This window comes from Paroedura picta, chromosome 4 (genome assembly GCF_049243985.1).
Source record: "Paroedura picta isolate Pp20150507F chromosome 4, Ppicta_v3.0, whole genome shotgun sequence".
Lineage (NCBI taxonomy): Eukaryota > Metazoa > Chordata > Lepidosauria > Squamata > Gekkonidae > Paroedura > Paroedura picta.
This window is the reverse complement of record NC_135372.1, coordinates 77,032,142-77,052,891: the sequence shown is the minus strand read 5'-3', so window position 1 is coordinate 77,052,891 and position 20,750 is coordinate 77,032,142. Positions and strand designations below refer to the sequence as shown.

Below are 20,750 nucleotides of genomic sequence, written 5' to 3'. Positions count from 1 at the left end.
CTACACCTAACCACTACACCATTAGGCAGCATACCTAATATTATTCTTAGCTTCCATAAGAAATTTAAATTTTAATATGTTCTGCATTTTGTAGGTATTTCTTTCCAATATTTTCAGCTTTTTAACAAGATAACATGTGAAAAACATTTGATAACATTTGTGTTATGTCCAGTTTTTTTCCTTTGTAGTTTCTATCTACTTTCTCGAAATCCTTTGGGGTTATATACCATTATACCTCATAGAGCCTCTTGTGGTGCAGAGTGGTAAGGCAGCAGACATGCAGACTGAAAGCTCTGCCCATGAGGCTGGGAGTTTGATCCCAGCAGCCTGCTCAAGGTTGACTCAGCCTTCCATCCTTCCAAGGTCGGTAAAATGAGTACCCAGCTTACTTGCTGGGGGGTAAACGGTAATGACTGGGGAAGGCACTGGCAAACCACCCCGTATTGAGTCTGCCAAGAAAACGCTGGACGGCGTCACCCCAAGGGTCAGACATGACTCGGTACTTGCACAGGGGATACCTTTACCTTTACCTTTACCATCATACACCTTATATCTACACTCCCCCCCCACCTCTAGGAAGTCTGCTTGAGGGGTGGATTTTAGGCCACCAATCGTTGGGACATGGGTTTTGTGTGGCGATTTTATGAGGGTTTTATGTTGTAAGCCACCATGAGTCTCTGGAAAGCGGTGGGATATAGGTCTAATTAATGATGATGATGATCATGATGATGATGATATTTTGTACCATTTTTCCTAATTCCTGATTGGCTGGTGTTTGCTTTTTGCATTCATTTGATTATACATGTTTTCACTTCTTCTGTTCCTATCTGGAGTAGTGTAGATCCACCGTAGTAAATGATCTTTTTGATGTGGAACATCTACTGCCACGGTCCCTATAATAGAAATAATAAATGATGTCCATTGTCCCACCATAGAGAGTGCCCCAGTAGATGGGCTGCAGCTGCGGTGGTAGCGCTATAGCAGCAAGGCCCAGCACTGAGGCCTGCTTGTTGCTTGTTGCTCTGGCACCAGTCTTTCAAGGCCACTCCTGCCCTCCAGAGAGCAGGAGTGGCCTCAGAAGACACTCGGTAGTGGCACTGGTGCCAGAACAATGAACAGTCCTGGGCCTCACTGATCGGGCGCCAGGGCCACCAGTCTTTCAAGGCTGCTCCTGCCCTCTGGAGAGCAGGGCCAGCCTCAGGAGACTGGCAGTGGCTGCAATCGGGCCTCAGTGCTAGGAGCGCCCAGAAGCCCCAAAGGTAAGGCAGGAAGGGGAGTGGGATTGGGGGGGGGGAGGGAGAGAGTCTGGGTGTATCTGTTTGAGAGGGGGGGGAGTGTGCAGGGGACAAGAATTCTCGCCCCATATGTAGATGTTCCACAAAAGGGACAAGAATCCTTGTCAGTAGATTCTTGTTTTGTAATCAACTGTTGGAACTCAGTTTTAGAAGTCCACCTTCCTTGTTAATGATCTTCTTTAGTCTTGAAACTGATTGATAATATGGCAACTGTTGAATATTTATTCCTTTATCTTTAATATCTTGCCAAGACTTGATTTTTTCTCTCTCTGACATTCAATTTCTCATGTATTTATCATTATAGGCTTCCCCCCCAATCTAGATATGTCTGTATCATTTTCCAAATCTTCTGGTAATGTTTTTTAAAACAAAATCAGTTTTGCCCAGTTAACATTCATTCCCAAATATTTAATTGGGTCATTAGTTACTTTGCATTCCAAATTCTGATACCTTCTTTTGTTGAGTTAAAACTTTTGCTTTCAGTTTTGTTTTTAAAAATTGATTTTGTCTTCTGAGAATAATCCAAATTCTTTCTATTATATACTATAGTGATTTGGGGGGATTTATGACTGTTAGAACAGCATTGTCTGCACAGCTTTTCATTTTAAATTCTATATCATCCACATTTATTCTTTTAATCCTTTTGTCTGATCCTTGTCACTAAAGTCCCTAACATTAGAATAAGTAGTAGAGCTGACTGCTATGATCCTTTTTATTTATTTATTTATTTGTTTGTTTGTTTGTTTATTTATATTTGATTTCTATACCGCACTTCCATATGGCTCAGGGCGGTTTACATACAACATCACAGGGGGATACCTTGAACGAGTCAACATACAACATAGTCAATATACAACAATAACAATCCAACAGTGGTTCTAAACAACACAACTTCAATAATCCCAACAATAACAACATAACAAGAACAGAAACGTAGCTAAACCCCCTAGAGAGGTCAGATTAGTCCAGGCCATGGAGGGGATGTCTGAGGGGAGACCTGTAGTCAGTCTTAGGCAAATGTCTGGTGGAGGAGCTCCCTTTTGCAGGCCCTGCAGAACTGTGGGAGTTTGGGCAGGGCCCTGATCTATGGAGATTTTCTATGGAGATTTCCCATTTATTAAAATCTTTGCTTGTTGGTTTGAATATACACCTTGCATCCAGCTCCAGAATTTAGGCCACAGTTAAAATATTGAAGTATATTCAGTTTAAAAGGCCATGTTAAATTGTCAAATGCTTTCTCTGCATCCAAAAATTAAAATGCTGCTTGTTTTTTCTTGTTCACAAATTCAATTGCATCTATTATTGCAGTCATATTATGCCTGTCTTCCCCTCTCCCCTCCCACTAGAGCTTCAAGATCCACTTAACAATTCTATCTATTGCTTCTAGAAACCCCCATGTATTATGAGGTTTGGCTACCTTCCAAGATCTATGGTGTTTTCAGTGCAGTGACCTAGCTCAGGTGGTATATCCTGTCAACTTTGTGGATAATGAAAAGCAGTTCAGTTTCAGGGGATTTTGATAGCTAATTTGTGAACAAAAATCCAGGAAATATTTCCCCCCTTGGATTTTGGTTGGAAAAGGATCATTTAGAACAATATTTATGATATATTTTTGTAATATGTTTTTTGTTTAATTTTATTGATTTGTAAGCCTCACTGAATGTTTAGAGAATTCGGTAAAATATTTTAAACTTAAGACCACCTAATTAAAGAACAAAGGTAGGGCACTTCTGATCTGAAAGGTCAACTTTCCCTTTCCAAGCATCACAGCTCTGATCCAGATCACCCTCCAACACAAAAACACACATTATTTTGTATTTTTTTGGGGGGGGCAAATTATGCACCCAGAATTTTAAACACAGAACTTCAGCATCCTGTGCAGCTTGGCCTTATGTCACTGTACTGTAGTTGATTTAAGCAACAAGATTTTTTTTTCTTCAGAAAAATGGTATTAAGGAGCTATTATTTCATTATTCAATATTTGCCACATCTATTGGTATATCAGTAAAAAGGGAAGAAACTTTTTATTTTTCTGCATAAAAGAGGTAGAGAGGAGAATATCATTTTTTCTCTCCTCTGCTCACTTGAGATATATAAAACCATTACATTTAAGTACTATAATAGCCAACATATGCTTTTCTTTTGAAATGACACCACCATCTGGATTAACTTCTATCAATGATTTCAGACAATATTGTGGATTTTTTGCCCTCTTAACTGGAAAAAAATTACCCAGGGGAGCAACTACCATTTCAAATGTAGAGTAACAATATTAGCAGCATCCCTTCCCTGCCCCCTGATATATAGGTGGTCAGGGGAAACAGAAACCTTCCAATGGAATGTATTGATCTGAGTTAAAATGCTAATTTATTACAAATGCAGCAATTATATCCCTCAGTATTTTGTGTACTTAGCTCCCAGAGCGTTGGCTGTAGTACTTAAAACATTATAGTTAATCAACTGCTGGTACTTACTGTATTCATGAGAGGATACCCAAATTGTGTCTTCTGTATTTTTATGCCAGTCACTTCAGTGCTGTAATGACTGCATAGACAGCAAACATCACAGAAAGGTGAGTAACACTGAGCTTTCCTGAAAGGTTTTCCCACATATTGCAGAGGGGGGAGGGAGTTAAAAAGGGGAGGCCTTCTCACCTGAATGAATCCTTACTGGCCTCATGGCTATTGTCATGAATGTAGCAAATCTTCTGGGCCACAACATCCAACTGGCAGTAGCGGAAAATGGGCATGCCGGGATAATTGATGTACTCAATCTGACCATGCACAGGTGGCACAGAAATGGCATACAGCAGCTTCTCGGGTTTCCAATGCCATCTGTTGCCATAAGAACATCTGTTGTCAAGGTCACCCTGTCACCCTCTGTTAAAGTTACAGGTTTGGTGAATAGAACAATGTCACCTAAAATAAAAAGGGAGGAGGGGAGATATATAAAAAATCACATATAAGAAGAGAAAGAAAGCTGTGTGAGTGTGTGTAGGTGGCTGATCAGTTCATTGGTATTCCACAGAGGGAATCAGTTTGGGCAGGAAGGGCCAGGAGGAGGAAAGCAGCTCACTGAGCAGAGATGAGGAAGAAGCAGTGATGGCACATATCACAGGGATTAACAAAGATTATTTGTGTCAAATCAGGCTGTGAAACAATTCATTTGATAACCCCTGGCTTTTGAAATCCCTGTGTTAATAGCCAGAATTTATGTTAAGTTTTATTTTAAGCTCTATTTTCACAAAAGAAGATGTATTTCAGCATAAGTATTCCCCCTTAGGGACTGTGCACAAAGGCAAGCATGTGGGCATATTTAACTGCACACATAGACACATCCAACTAAGCCATTTAGCACACAGGCACAGGCACACATGTGATCTGAGCATGCATTCACGCCATCACCACAATGAATCTAAACTGAGTCTTAACTGAAGGTGACCCATTTTTGTACCAGAAATGATTAGGTTAATAGATAAAATGCCCTAATGTACTAAGCGCAGCATGGCATTTTAAGCTAAAGGGGTTATATGATGCTGTAACCTTGCCAAGGGTAATCTGGTTTTACCAGCTTTATTGCAGTATCTTCTTTTTACGTTTCAAAATTACAGAATAATTTGGCTCGATTCATTAGGTAACTTGAACAGACCAGGGGCTCAGCACCAGCTTGGTGTAGTGGTTAGGAGTGCTGACTTCTAATCTGGCAAGCCAGGTTTGCCCCATTCCTCCACATGCAGCCAGCTGGGTGACCTTGGGCTAGCCACAGCACTGATAAAACTGTTCTGACCGAGCAGTGATATCAGGGCTCTCTCAGCCTCACCTCCTTCACAGGGTGCCTGTTGTGGGGAGAGGAAAAGGAAAGCGATTGTAAGCCGCTTTGAAACTCCTTCAGGTAGAGAAGAGTGGCAAATAAAAACCAACTTAAAAAAAAACTGACAAACCTCATTTTTCTCAGGACAGATTTCCTTTGTTGAACTGAAACAAGTATTTATCTGTGCCAGTGATAATGATGGGAATCAAAGGTTCTCATTTGAATTTGAAATTAAGCTCTGAAGGTAGTTGACTAACCCATGAACTGTGACTGTATTGTTGTTGATATAATACAAACTAGGAAGGGAGAGAAGAGTTGATTTTATACCATGCTTTTCACTGCCTTAAGGAGTCTCAAATCATCTTACAATCACCTTCCCTTCCTTTCCTCATTACAGACTAGGTGAAGCTGAGAGAGTTCTGACAGGACTGCTCAGTCAGAACACCGTTATTAGGGCTGTGACTAGCCCAAGATCACCCAACTGGTTGCATGTGGAGGATTGGGGAATCAAACCTAGCTCACCAGATTAGAAGCTACTGCTCTTAACCACTATCTTTAAACAGCCCCGTGGCGCAGAGCGCCACGGACTGTATAAAGGAGTAAGGGCACTGTGGGAGGAGTTCGGGTGGGCCCTGTCCGGGATAAAAACTCGGAGGGGCCAATCAGGAGCCGCGAAGCGGCTCCTGATTGGCCCCTCCAAGTGTCCATCCCGGCCCAAGCAGGCAATGGGGAGCCGGAGCACCCGCCAGCTGCGCATAGCACGGCTGGTGGGTGCTCCCTGCCCGGCGGCCTGACGCGGCTGCCGGGGACTCCCGTCCGTTCTTCCCTCGCAAAATGGCCGCCGCCGCCGACAGCCGGCAGCCGCCACTGCCGACAGCCAGCCGCCGCCGAAAATGGCAGAAAATGGCCGCCGCAGCCGCTGCCAGCCAGGCGCCGCCGAAAATGGACGCTGCCGCAGCCTGCCAGCCAGCCGCCGCCGCTGCCAGCGAGCCAGCCGCCCAAAATGGCCGCCACCGCCGCCCCCAGCCGAGCCGCTACCGCCGTGACTGCCCCGCTGCCGCCCATCAATACAGGTAGGCCGCTTCCCCGCAGCCCCGGCCCCACTGTACCCTTATGCCGGCCGGAGGGGGGAGGAGGATAAAGACTTCTGCGGCCCCACAGCTGCGGAAGCCTTTGGGAGTCGGGGGCAGGAGGCCGCGTCCATCTAGCGCCCATTTTATTTCAGATTAAAATGGGCTTTAGATCTAGTACCATAATAAGATAGCACCTAAATACTTACAGATGGAGGGAAATGTACAGTGCAATTCTAAGCAGTATTCTAGGTACTAATGAAAATGGTCTTAAATGGGTATAACTTAGTTTAGAATTGTGCTGAGTAGGGAAAAATGCATTTAACTACCCATGAATAAGAAAAAAATATTTACACATTGTCTTGCAGAGCTAAGTCAAACAATGTTGTTTTCACACACTGGTATTCTTAAAAAGTGGATGTAATATCTTCACATTTGCCACTGGTTTAGAACCTCAGCAAATATTTGATTTTTTACAGTAAATATTTGTTGTACTATTGAACATTTTTCACCAAGTTAACAGTGATGAGAAAGTCAGGTTTTCCCTACATCCTAGTCAGTAATAAAGGGAAGTTATTCACCTGCATGGCTACCAGATCTACACCATATCCCTGGAGTCATATATAAAGTCTAGGGCTAAACCTGCAGTGGATCTGAGGAGCAGGTTCCCTGTGTCTAATGTCTATACTCCCTCCTCTTCACATTTCACAGCCCTCCCTATAAAGACAGCTGACATACTAAGATGCAGCACAGAATTGGGAGCCGTGATGGTTGTGGGAGACATCCTGGAGTGGAAGCAATTTCTGACACTGTAGGTTCTGGAAAGCCCAAGACTATGTATCAGGCAAAGAAGGGTTCTAATTCTCATGCAGTGTAGGGAAGACTGCCGGAAAAGAACAGTCTGGCAGTCGCCTCCTGAATTGCACCACTGCAGGCAAGTGACTCCCTGTGCTGCATACGTGGCAGAGGCAGCTTTGGTTCCCCAGTGTTTAGCAAGAGCTCCGTGCTGGAAGGAATGCTTGTGTACTTCTGTCTCTGATGACTGTGCCCTCTGATGTCTCTTGCCATATAAATACAAGGATCAAATTGCCCAGTATAGAAGAAGAGGAGACGGCTGGTAAAGCGTGGACATCTGCAGGCTGAAACCCCTTGTTTACAGACTGTTTCCTGGGGTTTTATTTAGATTGGATTTCCCTTGTTTGACTCTGTGTTAGCTAGAGCTGAAAAATATATACAAATCTGTTCCCAACACTGTGGGTGTGAAAAGCTGAATGCAATATTACTATGTGTGCAAGTGATTTGCTGGGAGGAGGGAATGCAAAGAAGGACGAACTACACTGAACAGACAGTTGGGAAAAGGAACTTGTATTGGGAAACTACTAAGGAGGAGAATGGCAATGCTAAAAAGAGATTATGAACTGAAAGGGAAGTGTGGTGCTGCCCCCAAAGCAGATTGATTAAAAGGGGGAGATATCTTGAAAGAAAATTGTCAGTGAGGAAGGAAAGATATTAGCAACAAAAAAGGCTTGTTGACCTAATGTTGGCTTTGGGATCCCACCAGAAAGAACTAAAAATGGGCTCTTCCTACTCACCCTTCCCCCAGCTGTTAAAACTGTGCCTTAATTTTCACTTGATTGCACATATTATTTGTCTCATTAACCACAGAAAGTAAAGAGTAGAGAGAATTGCCTCACACACACAATCCTTAAACTCTTGAAATGTAATTAATCACACTCAACTGGTGTTTGGGTCGGCTGGAAGATGGAGTGGGGTTCCTGCTCCAATTATAAACTGTAAACCCAGTTTTTTGTAAATAGTAATCACACTTTGACAACCAATTAGCAGATCTTAGCCTTGCTGGGAAACAAGGCTGCATTACGGGGTGGGAGCAAAGGGAAGAAATACCGAGATAAATGTTCTAACCCTGCAAAGAAGCAGTACTTGAAAAATCAAGGGACATGGCATCCAAGAGCTCCTATTTTTATAGGTACTTTTGTAGGAGTAGAAATAAGAGTATAGTTTTGTAGGCCTATATCACTATATCTTTTTGAAAACAAAGACCAACCCCTAAACCTTCCTATCTCATTCCTTGTAATGTTGTAGCGTTTCCTTTAAAATTTTCTGTACCCTGGCCCACAAAAGTACATGAAATATCCACATGATTATTTAGGATTAATAGATTATCAAAAATGCCAGTTGTCTCTATGTTGAATTTTTTTTAAAAAAATCTCTGTAATAAATGCAGCTGTTTTCTAATAAATAAAGCCTCAGCTGTAACTGAAATAAATTAGATGCATTTAATTGGTGATTGCAAATCTCCCCTCTTTATGACAATACTACTCCTTATTATTTTATGATGTCAGGGTAACATGGCAGATTGACAGAGTGTTTATGAATCACAGTTTACAGATGGCATCCCTGTTTTCTTCAGCAGTTATGAGCATAAGTCACAGGAGGACTCAATAGAAGGTTTTCGCCAAAGAAGACCCCCAGAGATTTAGCTGCTTCCATTTCTCTTGTGCCAATCTTTTTCTTGACAGGAGCACTATTACAAAAAAAACCCTATGTTCAATAAATTACAACCACCTGGCACAAATTTAGAAAGACTTAACACTCCTGTATATCTCCATGTGATTTCTATTCATTTCCAAGAAGTCTTAACAATACTACTTGGAACAGGCTACTCTCATGTGTTGTTGTGGGCTTTCATCCTTGCCTGAACCAGAAGACTGTGAGGGGTTGATTTTTTTCTCCCACCCATCTACATTAAGGTCTCATACTCTCCCAAGGACTCCTCAGAATTTTGAGTGTTGAACTCTGAGATCCACCCAGACTCCTGACAGCTTTGAAGTTCAATAGGGATACAATCCTGGATCACTGCACATGAAGACTTTTCAGAACTGAACTCTTCCTTTTGTTCACTAGTCACAAACACACACAAGGGATGGCAATCATAACACTAAGTCAACAGATTTGTATAGTGAGTTATGCACATAATAGATAGGACTGTTCCCTCCAGAACTAAGACCTTTTAAACAGCCAGATTACATACAGCCATTCATTAATCTGCCCACCCATCCGGCCAGAGGCTCTCTGCCCGCATTGCTTTCTGCCGGGAAGGGGCTCTCTCCGGAGAAGCCATGGGGGAGGGGGGATGGAGCCTTCCCCCCTTTCCTCTCATTTTGCTATGGTGTCATCTCACCCACAGTGCTATTGCGAAATGACAGGAAATCCCAAAAGGGGGGGGGTCTGCCCTTCCTTCCTTCCTTCCTTCCTTCCTTCCCTCCTTCCTTCCTTCCTGCCTGCCTGCCTGCCTGCCTGCCTTTTCCCCTGTCTTTCTTTCTCTCTGTCTCTCTCTCTTTCTTTTCCCCTGTCTTCCTCTCTCTCCCCCTCCACTAACCTGCTAGCGTGGGTTAGTTGTATTCAGGAATACAACGGGCTTTGCCCCTAGTATATATACATAAAAGATAGCAGTAGGGGACATGTACACAGGTCTTCCTAATCTATTAGCACTTCTTCCAAAACAGTGTTTTTCTGTGTCTTTTAGACAAGCCTCACTCTTTCATATCTCTTGGATTCTGCTTCTTAACCAGTCATACAGAAAAAGAGCTGGCATATGCCAAGAGATGCAGATGGATCCACTGTAGCACACCCTGATGTTCATAGCTGACACCCAGGTGTCTCAGCTTGTTCTTGCTAGTTAGCCAGAAGCTGGTTTTATGCCAAGAGGAGGTTCAAGACAATTAGATGCCACCAGGGTAAGTGTTTGAGAATTTTTAAATAGGAAGCAAACAAAATACTGACACCAACACCAGACTTTGAGGTACAGAATCAGTATACAATTGGCTCATCCATGTTATATCACCACAACCATGTCTGACTGTGGAATTTTTATCACTGGCTTATTTAGGGCATGAGCCAGGAATCCTAAACTGAGCCAAGAGCAATTAGTCTTTACATATTCCTGCCCAGTTTTCCCTGAACAAAATGACTGTGATATAGATACCTGTGTCCTCTGCAACAAGACTAGTAGCTTGTCCATTTTCTGCATGTCAAGCAAAGGGCTAATTAATAGATTTAATAATAATGCACTTGATTTAAAAAAATAGAACACCCAGGTGGCTTTTATTAGTAAATCTGCATGAAGTGCCTTTCCATGTGATTCAGCAGATTACAGCCATTAAACCCCTGCCATTTAGTTTTAACACAGATTTTTAAGTGGAATCCCTACTCTTTTAATTTTCAAACCAAAAAGAGCATTTAATTGATTGAATCAGGTTAAAAGGTTGCATAATATTTTGTAATTTTGAAACGTAAGAAATATAAGAAACATTACATACTAGAAAACAAACATGTCCTGATCAAGTCTCTCCATTGAGACTGGTTCCATTTTAATTTTGATAATGATAGACATTAAACCTTGAAGATACTTTGAAGTTAATATAGCAAATATTCTACTCCAAAATTTAGACTGGCAATACAGTGTGACTTCTGTGGTTTCTGCACATCTGCTTATGTACCAGAAGATTGGAATTTTGTATATGGTTTAATGAAGGCATTGCAAAGATCTTTGTGTACTATGGTGTCAGAAGGGAAACATGTGCAGTATTCAGCAGAATCACATGAGGAGTGGGTTAGAACATACCATGCCTTTGTTGATGAACAAAGCTCTCCATCACCATTTCCTTGTACTGATGGTAATAAAAATATCTTGCAAGATAGTACCTGAAGTGGAAGCATCCCATCCTAGGCAACCACCTGTAGATGCTTTGCATCTCAACAGGTGAGAGAAGGACAAGTGAGACAAAATTGGCAGAAGCTACATCAAAGTACCAGCTGAAGGCTGTGGTTTTATTATCACTGGATTCATTCACACCTTTCAGTCCCAGATATATCAAAAAGCTCACAGAGGTTCTCATAGTATTCCTGACTCTTTAAAAAACACAAAAAACATCAATGCAGCCCAGGGTAAAGATGAATCTGTCCTGGCCTCTATCTGCTTCTGCCTCCCTTCTCCCTGTCAACATGTGCTTTACACAAGTGGGGGTGAATGTGTGTGGACCATTTTAAAAACACGAGTTTTTCAAAAGTAAAAAGTAAAAACTCCTGTGTGGGGAAAAAAATAAGACCCACATCAAGACTCAAATTCACAAAATTATAATCTCCAGTCAAGGACCTTACTCATAGAGCCACCCAAGGCATGTCACAAATAAGGGCATTTCCGCACAGCAGTAAAAATAGTGGCCCATTCCACACAAGGACCAGTGTTGCCAATTGGTTCCTGAAAGCGGAAATGCTATTTTTAATAGTGCAATCTCGGCGTTACTCATACCTGCCTTTGTAGTGGAATCCAGTAGCGTTTCAATCGTTTCCCACAGGTTTTCAGTCTCGCAAAAATCGCTATCCAGGAAGCATTTTTTTCTGCGCTTTGTCCTGCCCCTGGCCGTCAATCAAACGAACAGCCAATGGGCGGCTGTTATCATGCTCCTGAAAAGCCCATTTCCCTTTAAGAACAGGTTTAAAAAAAAAAGAAAAACACATGCAACAAATATGCCTTGATTCCTCCTAATGTAGAGACCCATCTAGCTGGCACCTGTTATGTGAGCTGGCGATTCATCGTTACCACGCTCCCCTGAGTGAACCCCCTCCCCCCTGCATGGGTGCGATTTTTGGCTGAAAATAAAGGGAACTTGCAAACGGGGCTGTGTTGCGCTTGGGGACTTAGGGGAGCTTTAAAGCACTTCTGTGTAGGGACTGTAGCCGGAGAAGTCTCGCTGGGTGAATGAAGGCTTGCCGGTTCATTGCTTTCTGCTCGCTCCGAGAAAAAAAAAATGACGATCGCTTCGCCGGAAGTTCGGAGGAGAGAGCCAGGGGGAGGGACTTTGCTGGAACCGCAACAATGGGAATGCACAGGTCTTTTTCGCTAGTGTTGCAGATTGTTTGCAAGAGTGTAGCACTTTTTGGAGGGTGAATCCACTTTTCTGGATTTCCCTACAACGAATCACTCTTTGCGGGACTGTTTCAGGAGTGTAGCAGATTGTGTGCAACGTCATGCGTAACTGCAAATTAGTAGCGTTTACAATTTGCAAGCCTTTTGCAACATTGAAGTTGTGCGGAATGGACCAGTGTTACACCAGCTCAATAGCAAAGTTGTAGATTTAATTGTACCTCCTCACCTTTTCACTAGCTTGCCTTTGTTTGCCACCTTTTCATGCATCTCATCCTCCACATCTGCTGCTGGAAATGGCAGAAGAGAGCTGAGCATAAGTTGCATTTCACTGACTTCACTGCCATCTCATAGGCTTTCATCCGCATTCTATAAGATGTTCTAAAGGCTTCGTCATGAGTCTTTCTCCACATTCGCTCTAGTCATCTCAGTTTCTCAGTTCCAGTTTCTTCTTGTGGAGTTCCTTGGTTCCAAGGGGCCCGCTTGAGACAGAGGTAGAGAGGACATCAGGGAGCTATTTCATCAATGGCGGTCAGCATTCTGCTATACCAATTGCTGACCAGACAATTTAGAGAGGTGCCAGGAGGCATTGGGTCCATATGTCTCTGCAGGTGAACTGAAATCCACTTGGTGCCCAACTGAGGAGGGAGTGGTAGCCATAGCTGAGCCTTCAGGGCATAGTGTCTGACCATGGCATGGCATGGCATTTCCCATGACCAGATCCACATTCAAATCCATGTTGAAAATGAGGTCCAGGGTGTGGCCTGCCTGATGGGTAGGGCCCACAACAAACAGTGGGAGCCCTAGTGTCACCATGGCAGAAAACAGAGGTTGCCCTTACAAGTGCTAGCCAGGGCAGACTCTGCTTAATTTCCGAGATCTGACAAGATTGGGCTTGCCTGGGCTATTGAGGTCAGGTTAAGTTAGTAGCATTCAGCTTCTTCCAATGCAGCAATCTAAGTGCATTTAAAGGGCCTTTTTGGTCCTGGCTCCTGCTTGATGGAATGAGCTCCCGGATGAGCTGGCCTCGTTGGGACTCTTTGAGTTCCACAGGGCCTGCAAAACAGAGCTCTTCCGCCAGGCATTTGGTTGAGGTTGGGTAGGGCCCCTGGGTTATGTGATCGGGTCTTCCCCTTGCCCCTAGTCCTCCTCGCTTCTACATGGTAGTAGACTGTGCTGGGGGCCTATATTTACCATTCTAACTACAAGCTATTTTAAGCATCTACACCAAGTTTGATTCCCAAGGCGTTAGATGGGTTCTATTTTAACCAGTTAGATACTGCCATCTTCTGTGGTTGGGGTGTTTTTAAGGGGTTTTACCATAAGTTTTATTGGTTATTTTGTGACTTCTTTCTTTTTCTATAAACTGCCACGAGGCAGTTTTCACTGAGAGCATACAGTATGGAAGCCTAAACATAAATAGATAGATAAATAAATAAATGAAATACATTTCAGAGAAGCAAAACAGCAAGCCCCCAAAATACTTAGTCTCATTGTGTTAAAAAATCTACAAGTACATTTTAACTTCATGTATTTGGTATGGCAACAATTATACACATAGATTTATATATATAAGTGGTTTGCCTATTTTTGAACTGTTAAAACAATTGAGGTGTATGCTGCCATAGAAGAAAACATCTATTGCAGCCCTCTGAAATATTTATTTGGAGCTAGTTTCCAACTTTCCTTAAGTTTCCAGGATGCCAAAAAGCTGGAAGTCCACTTTAAATATGTGCATACTCTCTCTTTCCGTTTATATAAATAGGTTATGTGAAACTCATTACATTTTATGGTTTTGCACAAAAATCTTCGTTTCCGTCTAATATTATGCAATGACATAATGCCATTTGTAGAGGTGTCACATAAAGGAATTGACTTTTACTGGCTTCTGATGGCAAGACTATCCACTTTATATTCTTGTTTTATGTAAGTGCTCTCAAAGTTTATTGATCCCTACAGATTTCTCAAGTTACTTAATTATAAAAGGAAGACTCTAGCATAGTAGCTTAGTGAAGCAACATATCCAGCATTAGAATGGTTTGTTATAGCTACAGAGAGCTGATTAAAAAAAACACACACACACAAGAACTAGATACAATGCTCAGAGACCTTTCCAGGGGGGAGTTCCATAAGGATAGGGAGTTGGGTGAGACACAGGCCTATCAGTTTTATGTGCTAAGAAAAGGGTGCTGAGTAGGGTATGATTTATTTTTGAGTTCCCAGGATTGTTCTACTTGGCATACAAAAGCCTCACTGTTTTGCACACTTGCTTGATGCAGTGGTTAAGAGTGGCAGCCTCTAATATAGAAAAACCATGTTTGATTCCCTATTTCTTCACATGCAGCCAGCTGGATAACCTTGGGTCAGTCACAGTTCTCAGAGTTCACTCAGCCTCACCTACCTCACAGGATGTCTGTTGTGGAGAAAGGAAAGGCAAGTGATTATAAGCTACTTTGAGACTCCTTCAGGTAGTATAAAGCAGGACACAAAAAAACAAACAAAACACACCCCACTCTGCTTCTTTTTCATTTATCTCAGCTTTGTTCTGAAATATCTGTCACTATTTGGGGCAGCTTCACATTTAAGTATATTTACAGGATGAATTCTGACACTCTGGAGCAGGAACTTAATGTCACCTTTCTTAGAAATTGCATTGCATTTTTAGACATGTGGTTACTGCTGAGCATATGGTGCCACAAAAATGGGAAAGAGCAATGAATATCAGCTGTCAAACATGTTTTGAGTATATGATCGAGTCAATAAATATGTCACCTGAAGCTTTCCCCTTTAGCCTCTGGGTTATGATCTTTCCCAGAGGGTGGTGTAGATGTTCAATGGTTATGTCTGTTTGGTATAGTGGTTAAGAGCAGTGGCCTCTAATCCAGAGTAGCAGGTTTGATTCCCCACTCCTCCAGATGCAGCCAGCTGGGTGACCTTGTGCCAGTCACAGTTCTCTCAGACGTCCCTCAGCCCCACCTCTCTTATAGGGTTTCTGTTGTGGGGAGATTCAAGTGGATAGCCATGTTGGTCTGAAATAGCACAGCAAAAGTTGAGGTGCCCTTGGACTCAACTTTTGATGTGGGAAGAGGAAATGAAGGTGATTGTAAGCTACATTGAGATTCCCTCAGGTAATGAAAAGCAGGGTATAAAAACAAACTTTTCTTCATTACACTGATACCCAGTCAGAAAGGTACAGACTATTTTCACCTGTCTCTTTTTCAGCACTAGTCTGGAAAGTGAAAATGGCCCTAGAACAAGTCAATCTGAATGGCAAATGTGGCATTCAAAGCCAGCGCTGCAGGGGCCACTAAGTTCAGCTGGGCCAACAATGGAATTAACTTATCCATTGTTTCCTCTGGACAGCCAGTAGTGAGGGAGGAGGCAACTGGTGAAGAGCACTGGCAGAATCACTGATACTTTGATCTGCTTGCTCCTAAACACTAGTTGCCCTATAGAACCGTAGCTCTTAGGGAAATTTCCCTGTAAGTTAAGTGGCCTATCTGCTTCTGCTTTTGCACACAGAAATAAGGACAAGGATACAAAATATTATAAAGAACATTTCTAGACCAGTTAGGTGTAGCTATTGGAAGATATGGTGTAGATGGTGTGCATATTTGCAGAAGGTAGAAGAGAGAGACTGGAAAAGGTTTGAAGGGCATATTTAACATTAGTGAACATGAGAAAACAAAGGAAAATGCTTCGAAAGGTCTATATTTTGTTAGAGGATGATCTAGAATTTCTCATTGCAAAAACAGAATCCCCTCAAATGGAAACACTGAAAATTATTGTCACCTTCAAATTCAGGTCACCATATTTTGGTTTGTTGTTGATGATGTAGTGGAGCTTATTCCTTGAAGAATCTTTGTCGTTGGCTTGTAATCACACACTGGAAATAACTCTGCCGTCAGCAACTTCTTCTTCTAAACCCATGTTCCTGAGAAGTCAGAAAGCAAAATGCCCATAGATGGATGGAAAAAGGAACAACAATTCAGAATTCAACATCTATCTGTACACACACAATGAAAATTCCATTTCATATATAGTTCTGTATGTGGTATAAGTGTTTGTTTTTACAAAATGCTGATTTTTATTCAGTGGCATAACTCAGGCCTAGTCCTCAGGAGACATATTTGAGCAGCCACCAGTTTGTTTTATTGTGATCATCATGACGTTAAATATTAATTGTGCAGTACAGGCTCACCAGGTTGCTTTCCATGTCTACACATTTGCAGTCAGTGGCATCTAGATGTGACATAAGTTACTCTCCCTACTATCAAACACACACTAGGATGGGCTGTCTTCATTTGATAAATATTTTGCTTGTGAAAAGTGACTCAGCACAGTTCCCAAGATGAACAGCAAGGGAAAGACAAGTTGTTCCAGTGGTCAAGCAAGATACCTTCACTCAGCAAACTTATTTGTAGCCCTAGCAAACTTATTTGAAGCAAAGTTCTCACAAACAATGGATGATTTGTTAAACTGTATCTTGACCAGTACAAAGTTGTAACATACTTATCCAGTGAAATGTTTATCCTACTTTTGGCTGGTTGTTAACCCATGTTGTTTTCTCAGCCTTTTGGCTAAATTTGAGTGCAGTATAATACTTTCAAACTATACTATTCTATGAATTTTTTTTTAAAAAAAATTTATTTCTGAAATGTCATAAATATGGAGAAGAGTGACAAGTGAAGTGCCCCAAAGATCTGTCCTGGGATCTGTGTTGTTCAACGTGTTTATAAATGAACTAGGAATAAAGCCCATTTTATTGGTAGATAAAATGGGCGCTAGCGGGCAGTCCGTGGGGATGGCGGCAGCAAGCGTGTGTGAGAGGGCAAGGAGGTAAGCGGGCTTCGAAGGTTGGGCCATGGGCCCAGCGGTGGCAGGGAAGCTCAGGGACAGGCGGGGAGGAGGGTAAGTGGTTAAGCGGGCTTGGGAGGTCCGGGCGTGGGTGCGTCGGCGGCAGGGAAGGTCCGGGACAGGCGGGGAGGCGTTAAGGCGCAAGTTGGGTGGGGGTGGGGTTGGAGGGATAGTTAGCGGGCGATGGTGGCAGTTTCAGGATGTCGTGGATCGGGGTGGCAAGCAGGGAGGGGCGGGGTGAATGTGGGAAGGGTGCGGTCGTTGTCGGGCGGGCAGACGGAGGAGGAGTGAGGCAGAGGAGGAGGTGTGGAAGGGCATTCTCTGGGAAGAGGGGAAGCGATTTCCCCCGAGGCCAGGGAAGTGGGGTGAGGCTCCTCCCTGGCGGCCATCCATGCAGGATGGCGGCTCGGGCGGAGTGGAGTCTGTGGCGCGGTGTCTGGGAGACGGGCCAAGTGTCCAACAGGGAGGCGTGCTTTGCGCGCCTCCCTATTGGACACTTGGCCCTGGAGTGCCACTCGGAGGAGCGAATCAGGAGCCGCTTCGCGGCTTTTTATCCCGCGGTTTTTATCTTCGCGGTTTTTATCCCGGACACAGCCCGCCCTAACTCCTCCCCACCACCCCTTACTCTTTTATTTAGTCCGTGGCGCCCGTGGCGCCTCGGGCAGTTTAAAGATTTGGATGAGGGATTAGAGGGGGTACATATTAAATTTGCAGACCATACTAAACTGGGAGGGCTAGCAAACACAACAGAAGATAGAATCAGAATGCAGGATGATCTTGATAGGCTTGAGAACTGGGCAAAAATGAATAAAATGAAATTCAATAGGAACAAGTGTAAATTTGTTCATTTAGGTAAGAAAACCATCTACACCAATATAGGATGGGAGGAGACTTGTCTTGACAGTAGTATGTGCGAAAAGGATCTAGGAGTCTTAGTGGACCATACATTGAACATGAGTCAGCAGCGTGACTCAATGGCTAAAAAGGCGAATGGGATTTTTGGACTGTATCAAATGGAATATCGTGTCCAGTTCACAAGAGGTGATGGTACCACTATATTCTGCTCTGGTTAGGCCTCACTTGGAGTACTGTGTTCAGTTTTGGGCACCACAATTGAAGAGGGATGTAGACAAACTAGAGCGTGTCCAGAAGAGGGCAATAAAGATGGCGAGGGGTTTGGAACCAAGATGTATGAGGAAAGGTTGGGGGAGCTTGGTCTGTGTAGCCTGGAGAGGAGATAACTGTGAGGGGCTCTGATAACCATCTTTAAGTATTTAAAAGGCTGCCATGTAGAGGCTGGAGCAAAGTTGTTCTCTCTTGCCCCAGAGGGACGGACCAGAACAAATGGGAAGAAATTAATTCAAATGAAATTCTGTCTAAACATTTTCTCAGTGGAATAGGCTTCCTTGGAAGGTGGTGGGTTCTCTATCTTTGGAAATTTTTAAACGGAGGCTTGATAGCCATCTGACATAGAAGCTGATTCTGTGAAGATTCAAGGGGGTGGCAGGTTAGAGTGGATGAGCGATAGGGTTGTGAGTGTCCTGCATAGTGCAGGGGGTTGGACTAGATGACCCAAGAGGTACCTTCCAACTCAATGATTCTATGATTCTATTATTCTACCTTATCATAAATTTGATATGGGTGGGTAGCAATCCTGATCCGGGAGATTTATTCTTTAATGTCACTACTGTGCCAATGATACCAGGACTTGAATATGTTGGCCTTGAGTGGGACATGGCCAAGAACTTGGCCATCTGGTTGGTAGTACCATCTATCCAATGCACCACCAGATTCCCTGTCAGGCCTGCTGGAGGTGGTAGCCACCTGGGTATTGAGTACGGCGTAGAGCGAGACAGTTCTCGGGGCCTTTGGAGCTCCAGAATAGATTTCAAGCCCTTGCAGAGGAGGTGCAAGGGTCAACGAGGGAAGAGGTCCCAAAAGTATGATAAATAAAATAAATAAATAAATAAAACAAAGTCTAAGACAAAGGGAAGAGGCCACGGGGATAGAAGGAAATGGTGTTGAGAAAAAAAAAAGAAGAGAGTACTGGTAATTGGAGACTCCCTGCTAAGAGGAATGGATCGCCATGTGGCTGGGCCCGACCCCCTAACCCGAGAGGTGTGTTGCTTGCCAGGGGCGAAAATTAAAGATGTTTCAGAACAGCTGCCCAAACTCCTCAAATCTACAGATTGCTACCCATTTGTGATGGTCCATGTGGGAATGAATGACATGTCCCTGAATACCATCGCTCCTATTAAAAAAGACTATCAAAATCTGGGGAGGAAGCTCAAGCAAATGGGGGCACAAGTGGTATTCTCTTCAATCTTGCCTGTCAAGGGAAGAGGAATGCGTTGGGAGAGGAAAATAATGGAGGTGAATCAGTGGCTGCGTAGTTGGTGCCGGCAAGAGAGATTTGGTTTCTGGGACCATGGGATAGACTTTCTTGAGGAAGGCCTACTAGCACCTGATGGACTGCACTTATCAAAGCTGGGGAAGAATGTGTTTGGCAGGAACCTGGGGAGATTCATCAGGAGAGCGTTAAACTGAAGCCACAAGGGGATGGAGATGATCAACATGGGGAGTGTAAGGAAGGAGAACGATCGGGGGCAGCCCAACCGGCAAGGCCAGCTCATAGGGAACCAAAAGTAAAAGGATTCAGATGTCTTTATACTAATGCCCGAAGCATGGGCAATAAGAAGGAAGAGCTGGAACTTCTCATGTTGATGGAAAGGTATGATCTAGTAGGCTTCACAGGAACTTGGTGGAATGATTCTGATGACTGGAATGTAATGGTGGATGGATATGAACTGTTCAGAAAAAACAGAATAGATCGAAGAGGTGGAGGAGTGGCACTGTATGTGAGGAAAGGGCTTACCTGTCAGGAAATTCTAGTGAAGGAGAGCATATCTACAGTGGAAAGCATCTGGGTGAAAATAAGCGAGGGGAAAACAAACAGTGTGGTGGTTGGTGTCTGCTACCGACCGCCTGACCAACGAGAGGATGTGGATGCTGCACTTTGTGAGCAGCTTGAGAAAATATCCAAGAGGCAGGACCTTGTCATCATGGGTGACTTCAATTTCCCAGATGTGTGCTGGGAAACAAACTCTGCGAAGTGTCCTCAGTCATGCAACTTTCTGACCTGCCTGGCTGACAATTTAATTTATCAAATGGTAGATGAACCCACAAGAGGTTCAGCCATACTGGACTTAATACTGACCAACAGGCAAGAGTTGGTGGATGAGGTGAAGGAGGTGGGGACCCTAGGGGGAAGTGACCATGTCCTCATAGAATTCCTTTTGAGATGGGGAGCCAAGGAAGCTTGTAGCCAGACGCGGATGTTGGATTTTCATAGGGCAAACTTTAATAAACTCAGAGACATGATGAGTGCCATACCATGGACGAGAATCCTGGAAGGAAAGGGAGCATGTAAAGGGTGGGCGCTACTCAAACAAGAGCTATTGCATGCTCAATCGATGACTATCCCAGAAAGACGAAAAAACTGCAGGAGCTCTAAGAAGCCTATTTGGATGAACAGAGAACTTCAAGAGGAACTAAGAAAGAAAACGGAAATGTTCAGGAAATGTAGGGATGGACAGAGCTCTAAAGAAGAGTACCTACAGGTTACTAGGCACTGTAGATCAATCATCAGAAAGGCCAAAGCTGAGAGTGAGCTAAGATTGGCCAGGGAAGCCCATTGTAACAAGAAAAGATTTTTCAGTTATGTGAGGAGCAAACGTAAAGTAAAGGAGGCAATAGGCCCACTGTTGGGTG

At 43.5% G+C, this 20,750-nt stretch overlaps 1 long non-coding RNA gene across 20 annotated transcripts in view; it reads right to left on the bottom strand.

Annotated features, from left to right (window-relative positions):
• LOC143835605 (uncharacterized) overlaps positions 1-20,750 on the bottom strand; it is a 106,933-nt gene that overhangs the window by 23,087 nt on the left and 63,096 nt on the right. For 6 of the 20 annotated variants that reach the window (XR_013230244.1, XR_013230254.1, XR_013230242.1 and 3 more), the window contains 3 exons: positions 15,915-16,056; positions 11,508-12,604; positions 746-4,213 (listed from right to left, as the gene is read on the bottom strand). This is a non-coding gene — a long non-coding RNA (uncharacterized LOC143835605). The remainder of the gene's footprint in view (positions 1-745; positions 4,214-11,507; positions 12,605-15,914; positions 16,057-20,750) is intronic. The other 14 variants (XR_013230246.1, XR_013230257.1, XR_013230259.1 and 11 more) reach the window with 10 other exon arrangements.